Source organism: Cuculus canorus, chromosome 7 (assembly GCF_017976375.1).
Source record: "Cuculus canorus isolate bCucCan1 chromosome 7, bCucCan1.pri, whole genome shotgun sequence".
Taxonomy (NCBI): Eukaryota; Metazoa; Chordata; class Aves; order Cuculiformes; family Cuculidae; genus Cuculus; species Cuculus canorus.
This window is the reverse complement of record NC_071407.1, coordinates 4,648,864-4,669,086: the sequence shown is the minus strand read 5'-3', so window position 1 is coordinate 4,669,086 and position 20,223 is coordinate 4,648,864. Positions and strand designations below refer to the sequence as shown.

At 41.9% G+C, this 20,223-nt stretch overlaps 1 long non-coding RNA gene across 1 annotated transcript; it reads left to right on the top strand.

Annotated features, from left to right (window-relative positions):
- The first annotated feature begins 6,652 nt into the window (after positions 1-6,652).
- Positions 6,653-20,223, top strand: LOC128852728 (uncharacterized). Its single transcript, XR_008450741.1, has 3 exons — positions 6,653-6,775; positions 11,082-11,171; positions 18,898-20,223. It is a non-coding gene; the product is annotated as an uncharacterized LOC128852728 (long non-coding RNA).

Here is a 20,223-nt window from a genome sequence, read left to right as displayed (position 1 = left end):
GCTTAAAACTGTGCAATACCCAAATATTTCCGTGACCTTCACAGACATTATTCCAGTTTTATATTGGTGTGATGTAGAGCAGAAATCTGCCCTGGAGAACGTGGAATCCCAAAGGCATTCACTAAACCCATTTTTTCAGTAATAAAACATAGATGTCATAGTTGAATGTCATTTGTCATTGTCTCCCATTTGCTTGTATCCAGTTATAAAGGAGGAATGCAAGAAAGCTTTCCCATTTGCTGTTAATTCAGAAGTACTTCAAAAAGAAAGCCCAGTGCCTCCAGGTATGTTTCTGGCAGCGGTCTGATCTTGGCAGGTTGCTGTTCAGAGTTATTTTAAATCAACCTGTCCTTCGGCTTCGAAGTACCTGTTATCTGCAATCCCATTTAACTTGCAACTTAAAACGTAATTGAGGATATTATTTCAAAGCACGGCGCTTTCTGAAGCTCCAGTGCTGAGAAGGATTTTGCACTTTTAACAAGTCGTCTTCTGCTGCAGTGAACACTGACCTCTGTCCTGTTCTCAGGGAAGGTAAAGCTAAAATGGAAAGGCTCTGGCATTCTTTAAAATGGTCCAGCTAAAATATCCTTTAATGTTTCTGCGGTCAAAAATGCAGGTGAAATTTAGATTCTCTTACTATCTTTTTTTTTTAAAGAAGGAAATTGCTAAGGAGCAAATTGTTCCATAAGCAATTTGTTTTTCTCTGCAAAAAGTTCTGACACAAGGGCTCAGAACGTTCTTTTATACGTTCTTTTATAATGTTACGTATTTGTAGTGTATCTATTACTTGGAGATATAAAAATAATTTGGAAGTGATAATTAAGGATTCCACCCCAGTCAAGTGATAGGATATTGATAGATTTTTCCCTGGGGAAAAAAAAAAAAGAGGTCAGAGACAGCATTTTGGTGTTGTGTTGATGGTTGGACATGATGATCTTGGAGGTCTTTTCCAACCTTTCCATGATTCTATGGCTGCAGATGAACAGCATGGGCCCTCTTGATAAGGTTGTCCAGAGAAGTTGTGGACACCACATCCTTGGAGGTATTTGAGGCCAAGTTGGATGAGGCTTTGAGCAACCTGATCCAGTGGAAGGTGTCCTTGCCTGTGGTGGTGGGGTTTGAACTGGATGATCTTTAAGGTTCCTTCCAACCCAAACCATTCTATGAACTTTGCAGGTGCAGAAACTGAGGAAGAGTCTTCAGCCGGCTGCAAACTCAGCACCTGCAGTCCTGACTCTGGTTTGTGTTCTGGCATGGTGCTTAGTTGTTATCATGCCCAATAAGCACTGAGAAATGGCCCCTTTACACTGCTCTGTTTATCAGCAGTCTAAGGGAAAGCGTGTTATCAGCTGGTGATTAGCAGGTAGTGAATTTTGCTGAGCAGTGAGAAAGAACAGTGAGGGGCTGTGTTATTTCAAACAAAGGCTTCTTGTTCCTTCACATAACAGTTCTGCAGTGACACTACTGCAGCTTGAGCTACATTAGCAGAGGCCAAAGGCAGGAGAAACTCAAACCTGCATGTTCCTGGGGTGTCAGGCTCCCAGGATGGGAAGACACTGAGTAGTTCCCAGCTCCAAAGTGAAATAGGGAAGAGCAGTATGGCCCAGTCCTTGTTTCTGCAGCCCACACTGCTCCGTCAGATTGTCCTTGTGGTCACCTGTATTGTGCAAAACGTGGAAAAAAGCGCACACAACCCATAGGAGATGTGATGCCCTGGAGCATCAGACTTGGTAAGAAAAGGATGAAGAACTCTGGAAATGCACAGGTGTTGAAGGATGATCTTCAGAGCCATCACATCAGCAGCTACAGCTTTCACCCAGCGGAATATGGAGCAGAAACTTCGTGGCTGGAAACTCGTTCTTCGGTCCTTCATGTCCTTGTGGATGGTTTCTGATGGGGTCTGACCTGGATGCCCTGAGGATCTTCTGCCTTGTCCCTAACACAGACGGAGATTTAAGGCCTGTGACAAGTTTATGCATTACCCTGGGGTGAAAGCCAAAGTTCCTCCTAGATTGACTGCCAGATTGAAGAATTGCCGTCTTCTCTTAGGAAGACTATATTTAGACTCTGCAGAGGAGGTCTGCAAGCAGAGTTCAAATGCTGGTGGAGCTTAGATCTCTTTTCGTTCAGGTCCTCGCCTGCAGCTCCCTCAGCCTGCTGCAAGGCTGCACTTGGGTTTACGCCAGTGCAGGAGGAAAGAGAGGGAAATCCAATCGTGTAGGAATCGCAGAATGTCAAACTTGGGTTTTTCATATGCTCATGAGTGTGATTCCGATTTCGCAGCCATGGGAGCTCTCTCACATAACGATCAGGCGACGAGACTAGATTTTCTGGAAGAGATGAACCGTTTGGTTTGTATTTTATGCAATACTGGGCTGCAGGTGTGCTGAGGGGTTTTGTGTCTCTTCGTAGATGCTCAGAAAGTGGAGATGCTGACCTTCAACTGTACCTGACAGTACTGTCACAGAAAAATTTCTTGTTTTCTGTCAGTGACTACTCTGTACCGGGCTGGTTTCCTCCCAGCGGCTGCAGAGCATGAACCAGCACAGCAATTCAAATCTGAATTTATGGATGCCTGTTAAAGTGCGAGGGGCACTCTTATGCACTGCTTGTCCTCAAACACGCTAAAGCAGTTAGGAAATAAAGAAGCGGGTGGAAAGAAGGCACAGTAATGTAATAATAATAGTGAAAAGCACACTTTGCCTTCTAGTCGGCTAAGGAAAAATGTGTTAAAAGATTCTGAAAGCGTGCTGAAGGCTTGCTGCTGGGCTACATAGCTCAGAAATTTGAGAGGGGGAATGTTCATCCAAGAAGACGTTGCCTGCTTCTCAGGCAGAAGAGCTGGTGTGAGCTCAGCTACAGCAGCAAAGCATAATTAGTTCTGTGCTCCTTCTGTATGCAGAATTACAGTTGAAATCCTGGATATAACTTGGGATGCAAAGACAATGAAGGGCTTCAAGTGGTGGAGAAGAAAAACCTTTCTAAACACTTTTGAAAATCCCAGACATCAGCCATCACAATGGTTTTACTAATTGGCACTAATTATTCCTAACCTGTTTTGGCAGTAACTATTTTTTAACCTTTCCAGGGTCAATTCTGTACCGGGGGTTCCCCACGGAGCACATTTCCTCCTGACCTCTGGTGTGGCAGTGTTATTCCCTTACCTCAGCATTTACTTCTCAAAGCACTTTCTGCTCATAGTGGTTTATAGCTCGCTGGTTCTCTCCTTCACCCTGCTCTATATTCTTACTACACACAATCTTTTCCTTTTCCTGTCTTTGCTTGGCACTCTCTTTTACCTCTGTGGTTTTGTTGTTGCTCCTTTGTGGAAAGGGATTGTGAGTGGAAACGCTGAGCTCTGTTTTAGTTAGAAGGGGTTGCTCGATATCTGCCATACGCTGTTGGGCTGTGGCTTTGCTCGAATAAGGGCGATAGATTAGCTTCTCTCCTTTAGATCTGAGTCATCAGCAGTAATGGCTGAAGAATTTGTGGATTTTGCAGCGGAAAGACTACCCAGAGACAAAGCTCTGAGGGACAGAGGGGACCAATAATATGTCTCACGGTGACCCTCTTTTCACTTTACCTCCTTGCCACACCTGGAGGAGGTGAACATCCTCCAGAAAATGTACTGAAGGAGCAATTAAAGATTAAAGGAATACTATTTTCCCCTTTCTCCTTATTTTCTTCATTGCTTTAAATTAAATTGTTTTCCCTTCTCTCCTGCCAACTGAATACTTCTTCCAAGGGTTCCCATTGCCTTCTAAATGCTGTCACTTCCAGCGCTTCCCTATCCTCGTGTCTTTCACCTGCTCTCTCTCCAGCATCTACCTCTTTCCAGTCTCACTTTTCCTTCTTCGAATCATTTTCTGAGAGTTTTATCTGTGCCTTTTTCCTGTTTGCAGGGAAGGCAGAGGCAGCTTTCTTTAAGAAAAATAAATGCCTGTGAGCACGCAGTTTAACTCTCTGAGAGCAGAAGTTGAATTGTCATTTGTGACGCTCCTCAGCTCAACCGATGCAAAGCCGTTTGCAGTGTAAGGCTGTTACACAGAGCTGTAGTCTTAGATTTTGAGTTAGAGATGTCAGCAGTGGTTACCAGGGAAACTTCTAAAATTACACTTGCACTGTCTCCACTCAACTACTCTATCAGATCTTTGGGAAATGGAACCAAGGGAACACGGATAGATTGGGAAAGGGGCACCGTGTAAGGCTCGGGGATGCTTTACATACAACTCAAATAAAAATCCTTAAAGCTTCAGGATGATATGGGGTCCCTGCAATCCTAAACGAGGAAAATAGCGTGGATGAAGTGCGAAACACTGGTCCTGTTAAAATTTCATAGAGACAGTAGCTTTAACAGGATTGTACTTGTTAACCTCCATTTTAGGTTTTGTTTTTCAATGCGAAGAAAATAAGAGTTGCTTCTAAAACAGGTGATTCACAGCGATTGTAACTTGTTACTAGAATCTAATGGGAGGAGAGGTCCTGCACTCTGCCACCTCTGAGCCCCCCAGAAAGGTAAGAGTTTAGATGTGTATCATGCATATTTAAATGCATGCTAATCAGAAAGAACCTTTGGGAATAAAGCCAATGTCAGAGACCTATAAAAGGAAGAGTTCAACTTGCACTTGAATGGGCTCTTCCCCTAAATACTGCATTGCCTTCTCTGGCTGAAGAGCTCCAAGCCAGAAGCTACAGCACATGGGGGTAATATTTTAATCACTCCTTATCCTCCCTATCCTGGTTCTCTCTGTTGGCTGTTCATCGTTGTCAGAGGCTGGTCAAAATTCACTTATCAGGCTTGATGGTCTTGGTTCTGACCTGACACAGCTTGGGCTTACATAGGGACTAACGCCTGTCCTTCCTGGAGCTGTCAGTCCACTGCTCCTTGGAAGGACGGGGCTGTTATCCTGTGCTTGTGTACCTAGTGGGAATTTGTCCATGGCTGGACTTGAGGTACAAATAGTATTTTGCCCATTTTATCTGTCTAAGTTGTGCATATTTTATTATTGCCTTCACTCATACAAGTCTCCGCTTGAAAATATATATTTATATATATTTTATATATATATAATATATATATTATATATACACATAATATATATATATTATATATATAATACTAAGGAGAAAGCTGTGTGTTTCACATTACTAACTAAAACAGAGGTTTGTGTACGTAAAGCAACTTTGCTTTCAAAATATATTGCCAGGCCAGGTAAGCCACAGCTATTTATTATCTGATAATAAATGTTGCTGGATCAGCCTCTTCAACAGCATTTGTGGAAACTACGGTTACATTTTAATACGTGTTAAAACTATCTCTTCTTGCGTGGTGTTGACCGCAGTGTGTTGATGGGATAACTTTTGCCCCTTCCATGCAAGTGCTCTGAGAATGTAATCTAAACATATGAGAATGCGCACAGGAATCTGCTATGTACACGTCTGGTGACAGATAATCGGCCAACTTCGGAACCCGGGAACAGGCTGCTGTGAGAAGCTGATTGCTATGCCGAACTCAGACCATAAGGAGCGCAAATAATTAATCACCTTATGATTAATCAAATGCTCCTCGCTCTCTGGATGTTATGCATGAAACAAAAAGTGTTCTAAGTAGCAAATTCCTTTGGGGTTGTGAGGAAGTTATTCCGGCTGCTGCGACATGAAGAACAGCGGTGCTGCTGCAGGGTGGACGGCTGCTCCAGCTTCCAATGCTGCCGTAGGAGCAGGATTCGGTGGTGTTTTGCTTAATGGGGATGCCCGGATATCGGAGAGTGACTTTTCTTTTAAGACTTAGTGATCTTCGAAGATAATATCTATTCCAATTATCACTAAAAGATCAAGTTCTATTTTAATTTCGCCTGCACAAAATTTTGTTTCTTTAGGTGTCAGTACGACAGGATCTGCTGGCAGAGAGTGTTTGTGCAAGTCCAGTCCTGCGGAGATGGCAGGAGGAAAGCTCCAAAGTTCAATGGTCAGGTAGGGTGAAAGTAGCTTATGGCTGTAGGGACAACTTTCGGAGTATGCGACCACCTCCTGATACCATTTCCCTATGAGTCCTATTGTTTCATCAGCAATAAGTTTTTATTCTTGCTGTGAGAAGCTAATGTTCTGAAAACTTCAGCATTTTGAGTAACATACACGCTGAAGAGGTGTTACCATCGCTTTTCTTTTTTTTCTGTAGCAGAAAGCTACTAATGATCCAGCAGCTCCCTGCCTGAGGAGCGGAGCTGACACACAGATCAGCAGTTCCCAGAAGCTGTGGGAACATTTAATGAGATGTACAGCAGCGAGTCTTTCAGCTGAACCCAGCGCCGTGTGCCATGCTGACAGCTCCTGGGGAAGGGGTGGGTCGGTGAGCCCGTTTGGGCTCTCCAGTTGCAGGCAGGGGTTTGCTGAGTGGGAGCCAGCAGAGCTGCCCGGCAGCGCGTGACCCAACCCCACGCTTTCTCGACCCACCGCGGCTCATGATGTCATCTTGCTTGTGGGACAAAAGCAATGGAAGTAAAACGGTCCTTTTGCTCTGAGAAGCAAAATTGCACTTTAGAGAGTGAAGTGAAGGATGTTGTTCCCTAGCTCCACAGAAAACCCGGCAGGAAATGTAGGGGTGTTGAGCATCACGTGCATTTTTCCTCTCAGTCACAAACTATATTTTAGGCGCAGTTATTTGCAATACTCTGGTATAGACAATAAACACACAAACCTATGAAAGCTCTTAATTTAAATCCTACTTTTGTTCCTTAATCTTCACAAGGTGTAGAGAAAGCCTGAGAAAGCGTGGGTGAGTATATTATAAGACGTTCCTGTTTCTTTAGGGTAATGTTTAATGATCAGTCAGCGACTGAGTTTACATACATGAAATATTTATTTCTCTTCTGTGGAGCTGAATGGGGAAATGTGCTCACATTCCTGCCAGATCGCTAATTGGGTAACTGCGGCTGCTTGGGGTAGGTCTGAGCAGCAGTTTTATCTGTGCTACTTGTCTCATTAAGGATTTTACTGTTTGTATTGCAGAAGTCATGAATTCTCCAGCAGGGGCTGAGGCTTTGATAAATCGTCATTTTGTATGCTTGAAACGTAACTGTATTACCTCTGAGTAATCACAATTGTCAGTTGGCTTTTTTTTTTCTTTTTTTTTACATCTTTACAGCAGAAATTTCTGTTCATTTTCAGCGTTTGCAAAATCAAGATTTTGTTGAAATCGGTGGGTTTCTACGAGTTGATGTGGCTGCAGAATCAAGGCTATAAATCTGGGGAATGCGTGTGGTTTCGTACTGGTCCCCTATTTCTGTAATTTCTGTGCTCACATTGCCGGTGGGAGTGCTTTCTCCCACCCCATGTTGCTGTACTCTATGTCTAGAACCATTCTTCTACAAGCATGAAGTTGCCTTGGCTCTTTTTTGGGGGAACAAAACTCAGGTGGTGACTGGCAGCCACGGGAATGATCCTTTCTCCCTCCTGCTATTGAGTGGTCTCTTGGCAGCACCAATCTCCATTTCTCACCTCATCCCTGAGATATTTCCGGTGAGCATCTCATCTGTGCTAGGTTGAATTCTGCCCCAGACACAGTCCCCTCCACCAGTAAAGGGCAACAGGATCGACTTTTAAAGTGGTGCTCAGTGTTTGTTAGGGAAGGTAAACTGAGGCCATAGAAGCTGATCCTATTGGAGTGTTATTTAAGGTCATCCCATGTCCTGTGTGGGCTTTTTTACCCCCATGGGGTAAGGCTTCCCTTCCAAGCTGCATCCTTACTCCTGCCCAACCCCCAGTGGTGACGCTGGCAGCTTTGGTTTGCTGTCCTCTGCTTCCCACACTCTCCTCTTTATTTTTTTACAGTGATATCCCTCCTCAGGAACTCTCTTCTTTGTCAGAGCAGAGCTATAACGTCAGTTCAGCCCAGCAAAAAGGAGCTGAGTTTGCATTAGGTGTGCAGAGGAGGATTCTCCTATCCAGAAGGGTCAGGGAATGAATCACAGATTTCTCCTTCTCAGGAGAACTATTTTATCTACTGTTTATTTCAAGTTCTGCCCCATCTTCACTTCAGGAGCCTAAGGAACGTTAGTACCTTATCTCTCTTTTCTCCAGCTTTCAGGTGGAAAATCATCTTCACATAGCAGACAGGTGCTAAATCTCCCACTTGTTCGCAAAAAGCCCCGAGGTGCTGAAGTATTGAACTCTTCAGAGAAGAATATTTATTAATACTCTGTGTTATTCTTATAATGTCACCCTTAAGTGTGCACCGTTTGCTGCTCGGAATGTTATTGCATAGCCTAAATGCCGCTTTAACACTGGAGCTGGTGTTGAGTCTTGAGAAGAATTTTCCCTGGTGGAATTTTTAAATATGGATAAATGAACATAGGACATGCCATGTCTTTTTCTTTTTTTGTGATATTTGGTTGATCTTGAAAGTTTTTTGTAGTTATGACTGTTTTTTTTTCTTGGCGCATTAATAATATTTATATATGGAGCACCCTGAGGAGCCTTCCTAGCCAAAATATTTGAAGTGGCAAAGGGTCAAAGCTGCCATTCTGAAAGCTCAGTTTAGAGTTCCATTAACGACATCCACAGTTAGTCACTTCTAAGGTCACATAGGGGCAGGTTTCCTTATCTCTATGTAGCCTGTGAGCAACGTATTTAATGACTGCTCCTTTTGTATGGAAGACAAAACAGAATTCAAGACAGATTCTTCGGCGCTTTCATCTTTAAAAATATTTAATATTTATGCTATCATAGTGAAAACTTCCTTAAGGTAATGACAACTGAAATAATTCAAAATATTCCTGCAAGAGGTAAGCTGTCAGACTGATGCTCTGCTTTCGAGTATTGCTTTCTCCTTCACCTGCCCATCCCCCTGCTTCTTTCTTGATTTATCTGCCTTGAAGCTTTTAACTCATGGTTCTCTCTCCTGCCTGTAAGGTTTTCTATACATTTTTTAAATGAAACAAAGGTTATTTGTAGGGTGTTCTTTTTGCTGCAGCTAAAGGTTATTATTTATCTGAGCCAGTGAAGCACTCCACTGTTATAGTGCTCACTGTAAAAGCAAGATTTTTCCTTTCTTTACATCCTCTCAGATCCACAATAGTGCCATGTCCATCCACTTTTGTATTTATATATGAAATAGAACAGCATAAGAGGCTCAAACCTCGAAATAAACCAAATCAGCTGTTGAGTTAACGAGTTTGTTCGATCATTTTCAGAGTGGTGAGATGCGTTATAGAGGAAATCCGTCTCAGTGTGTTCTACTTCAGCCTAATCTACTGAATCAATAGTTTCTAGAAATAATTTTAAAGCTGAAGTACACATCCATGGTGTTGTCATTAGGCAGTGATTTTCGGTGCCTGAGTTATGAGATGGGTGTCATCTACCTTGAGTTTTTAAGTAGGGTGATTGATCTCAGTGAAGGTGCCTACAGGAAAGTTGTGAGCTGTTTCTGACGGGGATCCTTTTTTTCCTCCCCCTTCAAGTATTAAATACATTCTCTAAGCTTGAATAGTCAATTTATTTTGATAGAATCGGGTGAGTTTATGCTGATCTATGTATCTAAATGTCATGTAAACTTTGTGTCCATGGAACTGATGAATTTGCCATTGCTTTACACACATAGATGAACAGATACACATGAAAGGGTACCACTAATAGATTAACTTAATGATGCATACTGAAAAATTATATAAAGAAAACCTTTTGACCCTGTTAAAAAAACATATAAGGGTAGAGATCTACACCATTGTCTGCTCTGCAACGGTGTCTTGATGCCAACAAGGCCAGATTTACAGCCACTGATACAACAGCACCGCTGCACATCGGTACAAGGTGCAATGTAATCATTTTTACCATTCGAATGAGCAAGAAAAACACCAGTTTCAATGGACTTTGTTTTACCTTGTGAATACATATGTTTTAAAATTTAACTCCTTTATTTAATAAAGCACACTGGTATCGTGCTCACTCCAGCGTGCGTTAGAGAAAGTATTTGACAAGACAGCGGGGATTGACCCAAAAAGCAGATTCCAGTGTGTTTACAAAACCTGGGCAGTAAGTGGTGTTTCAGCTCCTGTAGAAACGTTGCTGTGGTAGATCTGTTCTTTTAAGGGTACCAAAAAAAAACCAAAAAAAAGGGAGCCAGTGGAGAGAGGTAACATCTTTTAAAGATTTTAGACCAATGGATACGGAAACAGATGGGACGTGAGGCCTGACAGCTTGCCAGTTTTCTTCCCTTTATCATCTCGCCCATCCCTAGTCTAAGTTTCATGTTGAAGAAAAAGCAAAAACTGAAGAGCCCCACTAGGTTTTACGGTTAAGGAACGTGCATCCAGACAACAGGGTTCCCAGGAAGCTCTGATGCTTTTATTGTCCGTAAGTAGAGTTTGCAAAGGGCTGGAACCCGAGAGCAGAATGGGACCCTGTGTCTTCAGTAAGGTATTATAGTTGTATTTCTTAACTAATACCTTGAAAACTAAGCTGTAAGGATTCTACTCTGCAATGTGAAGCTGAAAGGTATGTTATAAAATCCCTGAATTCTGCTACATCTAGGAAACCTAACGGTTAGCCTGGTCCCACCCTCACCACAGCTGTACCCTGAAGCAGGTAAACTTCCCAAATACAGTAGCTTTTATTTCTTTATCCTGGAAGCATTCACCAAAGATGGATGTTGGTTTTGGGAAAAAAAAAAAGTGTTTTATTCTGCATGGCTTCTGGAAAAGGTAATACTTGCAGTAGATTAAAGCCACTTTTTCCTCATTTTTTTATTTCAGTGCTTGGTCAGGACACATTAATGCTCTGGTGCCGTTGTATAATGGTTTTGGTCTGTTTCTGAAGAGATCAGAAAAATGTTTCTTTCTGTTCAATTTTTAGACCTTATTTTTGTATCCCTTGTGTATTATCTGAAATGATGGCATACGCTTTTCATTCTGGTTTTGGCTTGTGCTCTTCCTGAAAGCAATGTTCTGTACTGCACGTTGCTCTGTAATCTTCTTAAGTCATCATTTCACTTGCGCTGTAAATAGAAATCCATTTGTGTAATTAATGATTTTGTTATTAAAGGAACTTATTTTTTTTTCCTTTAATTTAATTTCTCCTATGCGTAGATGTCAAACAAGCCATCCGTAGCCTGGAACTATCCCACATAATGTGCTTAGTGGTCTGCTGCTTGTTCAAGGCAAAATTGAGGCTTGCAGGTAAGATGCTATGTTTTCAACTTCATACTTGCAAGATTCTTCTGAAAGTGGGAACGAAACAGCTGAGAAAAAGTGTTTGCCCATGCCAGTGTCTCTGAGGGACTATGAAATTCCCAGTCCCATTACTCCTATTTAGGAGTTAATCTCCAAATCTAACGTATAGAGCAGCAATCTGTTAACTCTCTTCTTACAAGTGTAGGAAAGCATAAGATGCAAAGGTCACAAATAAAGGGAAGGAGCACAGAGGGAATCAACAACTGTTCCGAGGAAGAAAAGAGAAAGACATGGAAGAGGCCACAGGAAAGTGAAAGATAACAGTATCGGTAGCGGTGATCCCAAAAAGCAGCAGATATTTAAAAAAATTGAATTATGTTGATTGCAAGAACACAAAATTGGAAAGATCACATCCTTGGTGTGTGCTTGTAATTAAGAGAGTATCTCTGAAGGGTGGTTTGTATGTGACTTTCACTTTTGTGTCAGTCTTTTCCTGATAAGAGAGCACTTTCTGCTGCCGGCGAACGAACTTGCAGCCTCTGCGGTTCTTATTGGGGCTTTCCCCAAACACAGAGTTGGGCTCTTGGGTGGAATAACCCAGCTAGGCTATGTAAGAAGAGGAAACACACACAGTCAACTCCCAAGCTTTTTTTCCCCTTAGCCATAGCTAAAGCAAGCAAGAAGATCTCTAAACTGAGGGAGGGAAAGATGAAAGTAGTTCCAGCTTCACTCTGAAACTGTTCATTGATAGGTTGTTGTTGCGAGTTGTAGCGAGACGGGGAAACTCTCCTTACTCCTTTTTAAACAGGAAAGTGGTTTCAGGGTGTACAGTTTTCAGTTCTCTGCCTGCTGTGAGGTCTTCTCTTGGATCAGTCACCGAACTGATTTAATGCATGCATTTTTCAACGCATTGATATTTAATTTCTTCAGGTTCCCGTATCTGAGTCTGATATTTTGTATTAAAAAGGAATTACCCCAAGCCTTTCATTATAATGAAAAAGCAGAAACCTAGAGCTGTCAGACACTGAGGCAGCCACACTCCTTTACGACCCTGCCTCGCCCTTTACAAAAGCCAGCTTAAGTTGGTTCGAACTGCCTGTGATTGTTCATCTTTTCTAGTCATTACTTCTTGCATACACATAGCAGCAGAAAAGTCTTGTGCCAAAGAAGATTAATGAAAATCTACATTACACTTCATTCAAAGCATCTGCCTGCTTTGGAAGTCGTGCACTGGCACACATACTAATTAGAGCAGAACAAAATGTGCCTCCTTTTTTCTTTTTTCTTCCCTTTTGGGGAGGAAATTGAAACCCAAGAAGCTATTTTTGCCTTAATTTTTTTTAAATGGTCACACCAGCTGCGTACATTAAATATCTCATACGCACTGTGCATTTTCTAACTGAGACTGCTGCAGGGGTTAAATTAACAATTCTGCTTTCTCGGAAAGAGCAAAATATAACAATAATCCTTGAAAAGGGAGAATTCTGCTATTCTACGAATGAAGAAGTCAACATGATCACTAAAAATGTGTCTGCACCCTGACAGAATCCCCTGATGCTCTTGAACATAATGCTTATACTGGCTGCTGACTAAGGGGGAAACCAGATGGTACGTTATGACTAATTTTCACAGTGGGAATAAAAGACAGGTAATAATATGCCTGTTAACAGAGAGGACTGTTGAGGAATTTCCTGAAATTGTGGAATGAAATGTCCAGTAATTCATGCTCATCCTGGACTGATTTTCCTGCCTCATGGCTGGGAGGGGGAGGTAAGGGGTGGAAGACAACTTAATCAATGAGCAAGTGAAGTTATTCAGCTAGTGCAGGTGTTGTACTGGGACAAACGCTCCCTGTCCCTTCGCATGCCTGCTGGCTGCACGCTCTTCTCAGAAGCAGTGTAGATCCAGACTCCATGTGTGTTCCTGGGCATGACCTTGCCCTCAGCAGTGGGAAATCCCTTTGGTATGGGGACCAGGACCCAAGAGGTACAGATGAGTTGATGCAATCGAGCATTGTGGTCACAAAGGGGAAGTCATAGGATTATAGAATCATTATGGTTGGAAAAGACCTCTAAGATGATCAAGTCTAACCATCAGCCCAACACCACTGTGCCTTCTAAAGCATGTCCCGAAGTGCCATGTCTACGTGTTTTTTGAACACCTCCAGGGCTGATGACTCCACCATATCCCTAGACACCCTGTACCAGAACTTCAGCATTCTTTCAGTAAAGAAATTTTTCCTGATGTCCACTTTAAACCTTCCCTGGAACAACTTGAGGCCATTTCCTCTCATCTGATCACTTGTTACTAGGGAGAAGAGACCGGCATCCACTTTGCTACACTCTTCTTTCAGGGAGCTGTAGAAAGTGATGAGGTCTCCCCTCAGCTTCCTCTTCTCAAGGCTAAACAACCCCAGTTCCCTCAGCCGCTCATAAGATTTGTGCTCCAGACCCTTCACCAGCTTAAAGTCAGCAGAGTTCCGTTGAAGTTAGAAGATCACCCAGTTGTCCTGTCAGTTACGAATGGCTAAGAGTCATCAAGGAAATGATTGCACATGATAGAGAAAAAAGGGCTGAGTCTAGACAGTCAGTTTAACATTTGGGAGAAGATGTCTGAAAAAAACATTACCACCAGATATATGTATAACAACAACAACAACAAAAAAGTAGCATAATTGCACTCCCAGGGATCCGCTTCCAGGAGATGGATGCACTCGAAAGGAAGAAACCTTTACAGAGCTCTTCATCTGCCTTGCTACACAGCAAGATAACATCCTTCAGTCTGTCAATGTCTATGAATTTTTTGCCATCAAAAGGCTATGAAATTCAAAGAAATGTGTTCTTTATACATTATTCAGTGTAGCTTTCCAGTTTCAGACTTTGTAAATAGTATTTTTAGGAGTTTTGAAATGATGAGAAGACAGGGGCTGGCCAATTTTCATTAGCCTACCTTACAATTTTCAGCAGAACACTAAATAATTCTCCGGTGCTGTAGAAAGAGCAATAGTGTATGAGGAACACAACCACTCATTTTTTTTCTAAGTGTGTGGCTACAGGAAAAAGACCCTTCTGTCACTGAAATGGAGTTTGAGTGAAAAATCAGAGTGCGTTAGCTATGTGGCTTCAGTTTTGTATGTAAATTGCCTTCCCACACCCTCCCAGGATTAGTGCTTTGGTGACAAGCAAAGAATGTAATTCTGTTTTGAGCTTTTTATCTGATGATAATTCTCTGTGCTCACTGCTCCCTAGCTTGTCACTACTGTGGTGAGATCGATTGCATCTTAAGTGCTCCAAGTTGTAAGATATTTAGCATATATTCATTAAAAATCCGTACTTTCCTCCATTGATATTTTTAAAGTAAATCCCTGAGGTTCTGTGTTTCCCTCAGGTTTAAAGCTAATTTTCTGAGGACTTGTTTCGGTGAGTTGTTAGAAATATTTACTTAATGTTAATTTTTTTAGGAGAAGGGGGAATATATTGCTTTTCTCCAGTTCCATTGAACTTGGGTGCCTCAAGGACATATCCAGAGAGTGTTCACTTTAGCAAATTGGCCTGGAAGACTTCAGGTTGAAAAACTGGAATTGATTCCACCTCAAAAATTCATGACATAGATATCCGTCTTTGGCTGATAAAACCTGAACCCAGAAAATGGAAAAAAAAAAGAAACCCCGAGAACTTTGATTGTCCATCTTTGTGAAGTCAAGTCAGAGAAATATTAATATTGATAGCCACGAAGAAATTGTGGAGCAGAGGAGTAAACGCCAGGGAATGTCAGAAAGTACTTGAGGTAGAACAGATTGTAACACTGACTCGAGAGCAGATAAATAGGTACTTGCCCCAAGTACGTATAAATTGGAAATTAGATACTTTGAATGAATAAAAGACTTCAGCTTTGCAATTAGTTTTATAACAGAAGTAGCAAGAGCAAACTACCCAAAAAGGGCTAAAGATGAATTTACTTTGGGAATGTTGTGGCCTCTCTCTTGCACTTGCAGGCGGCTTCAGCCCATGGAGGGACCCAACCCCCCCCATTCAGTCCTAGGATTCCAGAAGCTTTCAGCCTTTGGATTTCACACAACTGTTAAAAGCAAAGCTATGTGCTGGAGGAGGCAGATCCTGCGTTTCAGTAATGTGGTATTTACAGAGTTCTGTCACAAACTCTCTGCCGCCCTACAGAAAAGAGGGGGAAAGAAGGGAAAGGCAACTTTTTTTTTTTGAAAAGTGTCAATGCAAGAAGATTAAAATGATGCTTAAACCACTCATAACTTTCATGATTGCACCTTCCTTTCCTCAGCTGCCGTTTCCTCCCATACAAATAATCTAGAACTGTGTTCATGTGGGATTAAAATACATTTAAATAGATTTAAGAAGAGAGACACCTGAATGATAAACATTTAGGTTGAAGTTCAGTGCTTCTTTTGATAGTGCTCAAGAGTTTGAAGAATGAAGCTGCGCTGAAGGAGTGGCTTAACAATAGCATCTTTGGCTGCTGTCTTGGTTGCATTGGCTTGCAGGGAATTGTGGCTTCAGGATCAAAAATAAGTAGTTGAGTCACCATCCCCAGAGGGATTTAAAGGTCGCATAGACATAGTGCTTAGGGACATGATTTAGTGGTAGCTTGGGCAGTGTTAGGTTAAGGGTTGGACTCGATGATATTAAAGGTCTTTTCCAACCTAAATGATTGTGATTTTATTGTGTTTGGAAGGAGACTACTCTAAGGCACATTAGGATGGGGAATGGAATTAGCCTCCTCACTTCTCCCCCCAAAATATTGTCATGTAATGAAGCACGATGAAGTTTTTGAATACAAACGAGTATACATTCAAATTGATGAAGTAGCTCCTCCTTACACTCACACATGTTGTGACTGGGTCTGAGCAAGAAAATCTTGCCTTGATCTGTCTCTTTGGACTATGCACTGGTCTTCAGTATATGTTATTGATAATAAGTAAATAAGCTAAGAGATTGTGGAAAAAGATCTGACAAAGAGTCTTCTCTCAGAATCGGGAACCTGCATTCTGTCACAGCAGCCACAGGACTTTAAACATTGATATTATCTCCTGTATTAAGCTTTCCCACTCAGTGGGGAAGGGAATACAGGTTCTCTGCAGTTTCAACACTGAAATACCACCAAAAAAAAAGTCATAATAAGGGAGCAGAGAAACCATTCAGCGGAACTAAGCCTGGCATGGACTGTAGATAATGCGAACAATGTGCATTAGGTTGTGCTCTCATCTCTGTCCTCTTTTCGTTTTGAATGTTATAAACAAATTCCTGTCACTTCATTGTTTCTTACAGTGAATGTCTTATTAAACTAGTCTTGTGCACCCTTTATTCTCTCTGATGTATTAAGATAGCTTGGCACATTGTTACATTCCAATTTTGAGATGCTGGAGGTATAAAATATGAATTCCTCTTTTAAAGGTGGTGATTGTGTTGTTTTGTTTTAGTGGTTTGGGGTTTTTTTATATTAAGTTTAGGGGGGTTTTCCTACTTTTACTCCTCTCTTTCAGTTCTTCTCGGCGCTGGGCACGCGAGCAGGCAGATGCCAATACATAGGTGCTACAGGACATATTTCTCAATCCCTTTTTTATCTTGTATATCACAGACCCTGTGGGCAACTGAAGTTTGGTTTTTGCTCGGGATGAGCAGTGTCCAAGCTACACATCTGATTTCAGAACTGGCTGAAGTTGCTGCAACAACTCAGGAACAAGTGTGTTTGCTAAACCTGCTCCGATATGTCATGCAAAGATAGCCTAGAATTAGACAAATCTGAAGAACTTAGGCCTGTAAACCTGTAGGAGGCCGCTTAGGATAACAAGTAAATCCAGATTTAAATATTTTAAATGTTTAAGTATCTGAACACTAATGCGTATATTTGAAGCCCCAGAAATCTGTTTGTCATCCTGCGCGTAAGGTAAGGTGACTCAGTTATATCATAGCGTCTCGTTTGAACTTCCAGTGCGGTATTTTACTTCTGTCAAAATCAATTGCTGAGGTGTTTAATGTGTTTATTTAATTGTCTCAGTCAGTGGCGCAAAGTCATATAAAACAGGTCTCCTCACTGGAAAGACAGTTTGTAAGGAAAACAAGTACACTCAGTTTCTGCATATTTTAAGAAACGCTTGAAAAAGTCTGCAGGATTTATTAAAAAGAGGTGGTTTTAACTGTGAAACAGCAGGCACGCGTCAAGCTTGCTACTTGGGAAATGCTGAGAGCATAACTAAAGAGGAACTGCCATAGACGTGGCTTTGTGCTTCATCTATAGACAGTTATCTTTGGAGAGAACTAGCTAGGACAGAGCTCTTCACTGGAAACACCATCTTTGGATGAATTATTGTTTTTTTCTTGTGTCCTTTCATGCATGCTATGGGCATAAATAAAAATGAGCTGATCTGGCTTGGGCTAAGAGTAGTGTAAAAATATAATCCCTCTAAAGAAATGGTCTGTGCACTTCAGCTTTGAGGCTGGCTTCAAATTCGCACGATTCTTAGAGCGTGATTAAGTGTGCAGAGTAGACATGAGCTATTATTTATTGGAGGGTTTTTTTATATTTTACTTTTAGATTGGATATTAGGAAGAAACGTTGTTCTGTGAGGGTGGGGAGGCCCTGGCTCAGGTGGCCCAGAGAAGTGTCTGCCCCATCCCTGGAGGGATTCCAGGCCAGGTTGGATGGGGCTTGGAGCTCCTGATCCAGTGGGAGGTGTCCCTGCCCATGGCAGGGGTGGGATGGGATGGGCTTTGACGTCCCTTCCAACCCAAACCATTCTATGATTTTACGATACTATGAAATAACAGGCTTAATGCTATTGTAAGGCTTGAAACAGAGAGAGACTTTGTCACCTCATAGTGCGGTAAGATAAATGCAAGGACTGGAAAAGCCTAGTCCCTTCTGATCTAATAAAAATGATGCTTCATCTGGAAGAAGGTGCAAAATTACTTCCTTTTTATCCACACCCCTGCTGAGGCAAAAATTAACCTAAAGAGGTGCCTAATGGCACCTACTAAGCCATCTTATTAATTAAACAGCTTTATAACACTTACTTTCCGGGAAAGCACTTCTTCTATTATTTGTCTGCCATGAATGCTTATGACACTGTAGAAATGATATGCACAAATAATTCTCATGTCGCTTTCAACATTTTTTTGAGAAACAGCTCCCACACAGTTCTTGGCTATATATATGCATATATATATCTTTTAATAAAGTGATGCTGGCAAAACATCTCCTGCCATCACAGACACTGACAGTGGAGGCAGCCTGGAAATGCCAGTTAATTTGACCACTATTTTTATACTAAATTTTGTCTCCTTTTTAAGGGGGTTGAAGGAATGCAGTAAAAGAGGTGGAAAGGCTGGCCGATGAAGAAAATGATAAAGGGTCTACTTGAAATAATTTAAGCAAGGAAAAAAAATCTAAATAACTACAGTGATAAAATATACTGAAGGTGATGGGTGAAAATATTAATTGTTTAGCTTGTTTAGCCCAGAGAAGATGAGAACAATACTGTGAGGGTGGGGAGGCCCTGGCCCAGGTTGCCCAGAGCAGTGGTGGCTGCCCCATCCCTGGCGGTGTTCAAGGCCAGGCTGGATGGGACTTTGAGCCCCTGATCCAGTGGAAGGTGTCCCTGCCCATGGCAGGGGTGGGACTGTATGGCCTTTAATGTCCCTTCCAACCCAAACCATTCTACAATTCTATGCTAATTCTTCGCTTGTCTTTTGTTTTCTTTCAGCATGACATTGTCTGAAGATTTCACAGATACCAAAGAGCTCAGCCCCCCTGCGGCCTGTGGGGCAGAAAGTGCTGTTCTGGTGGAGCACCAGAGGAGCAGAGAATATCAACCAGGTCTCCTCCTTCATAGTCCCATATTTACATTAACAATCTTCTTTTTGTATGTTGTAGTGAAATTGGTGCTGCTCTAAATGCATGAGAAAAATGAGGTTTGTGACAGGAAGGTGAAGCTCAGGAGAGGACTGTACCAACACGGATGGTCTGGATAATAACCTGTGCTGGTGTGGGAACATTTTCAGGGATCTGGTTCCCCATTTTAAATGACATATCTTTAAAACGGGACTGACAAACCTGGCTGTGTAAAGGTTTCATTTTTCTTTCTCTTTTTATAAATATTCAAAAATCACTGGTTTTCTTTCTGGGTAAAGATTATATATACCTTATTCCAGACTTTTTTGTATTCTTTCTCCTTGTGCTTCCTTTTAGCCATGTCAGTAACACTCATGGCTGTAGCTGTGTTTCTGACAGAAGCCTGAGGGGTGCACACACCGTTTGCCTCTGTGGGCACATCTTTCCCAGCAACTTTTATCCTCTTTGCTCCTGTGCTTCCTACAAATAATCAAAAAGTAGTTTTCCCTTTTTTTTTTTTTTTAAACTGTTATTTCTGTGCCCAGTTCTTATATCTGAGATGATTTTCCTTGAAAATCTAATTTGACTAAAGACTGCTCCCTAAATTTCTACGATCTCATCTCGTGACACGGTAGCGCTCCTATCAAAGAGTATACGAGGCTCGTGCTGTCAGTCTGGATTCAGAGACGTCCAAGTCAGCTCCAGAAACACAGAGTAAGGGAGGGAGGTGGTCCAGCGCTGTCCGTCCACATGGACACACTCATTTCATGAAAGGATGATTCTGAGTCTCAATACCTGGTTACAAGGGGAAAACTTTAACCGAAACAGTTATCCTCGGGCACTTGCCGGTGCCTCGCGATCCCTATCATAAACGATGCAATGCATTCCTATAACTGTCTGTATAACTGCTTGCAATTCAGTCCCTGGAGTCTGGCTGAAGCCTTCCGCAGAAAGGAAATAACGAGTCTGATTTAGGAAAGAAATCAGAAGAAATAGCTACCACTGATAAGAAGTTATTGAAAGCGAAGCCCAGGATCCCCTGCCAGCTGGCATGCTGACTTATCAACCAGATTTTCATCAAACGGATTTGGATCATTTTGTAGTGAGATGCAGGAGTGTACGCTTGGGCTGAAATAACTAATCAGCTCAAGTTTTGTGTTAAATAACTACTCAGCTACAGTTACTGCGTCAGTCCTGC